Source organism: Anas acuta, chromosome 15 (assembly GCF_963932015.1).
Source record: "Anas acuta chromosome 15, bAnaAcu1.1, whole genome shotgun sequence".
In the NCBI taxonomy this organism is placed as follows: Eukaryota; Metazoa; Chordata; class Aves; order Anseriformes; family Anatidae; genus Anas; species Anas acuta.
This window is the reverse complement of record NC_088993.1, coordinates 6,796,013-6,796,499: the sequence shown is the minus strand read 5'-3', so window position 1 is coordinate 6,796,499 and position 487 is coordinate 6,796,013.

The window sequence follows — 487 nt, the reverse complement described above, 5'->3', positions numbered from 1 at the left end:
TTCCTTTGCACGGCCTTTCTCTGTTGCTTGTGGATCACTGCATAGGACATTCAGTGTGCACCACTAGGGCTGCGTGCCCCTGCCCAGGCTGGAGACCCCACACCCTGCTCTAGCACACCAGGAGGGCTCATGGCTTTTCCATGAGGCATTAGAGGCTGGCTCGTGATCTCCAGCAGGATACAGTGATGCTGAGTGACTGAAGTCCTACCTCTGTCATCATTATTTCAGGGCAGACAGGGCCTTGAGGCCAGCTCTGCCCCAAGTCTGTGTTTAACCCCAAGCTGAAATGTTACCTGAAGTACCAAAAGGAGACAGCAATCAACAATCCCAAGCAGGCTCACAAACCCTGGAGCTCCAGGAAATATGGGGTTAACAATAACCTGAAAGCCATTTATAGATCTGTATGCACATACACATACCTAGCTATACGAAAACGCTTCCGTGCTGGAAGTGTCAAATACCCAGAGGGTGCATTTCCCCTGGCACT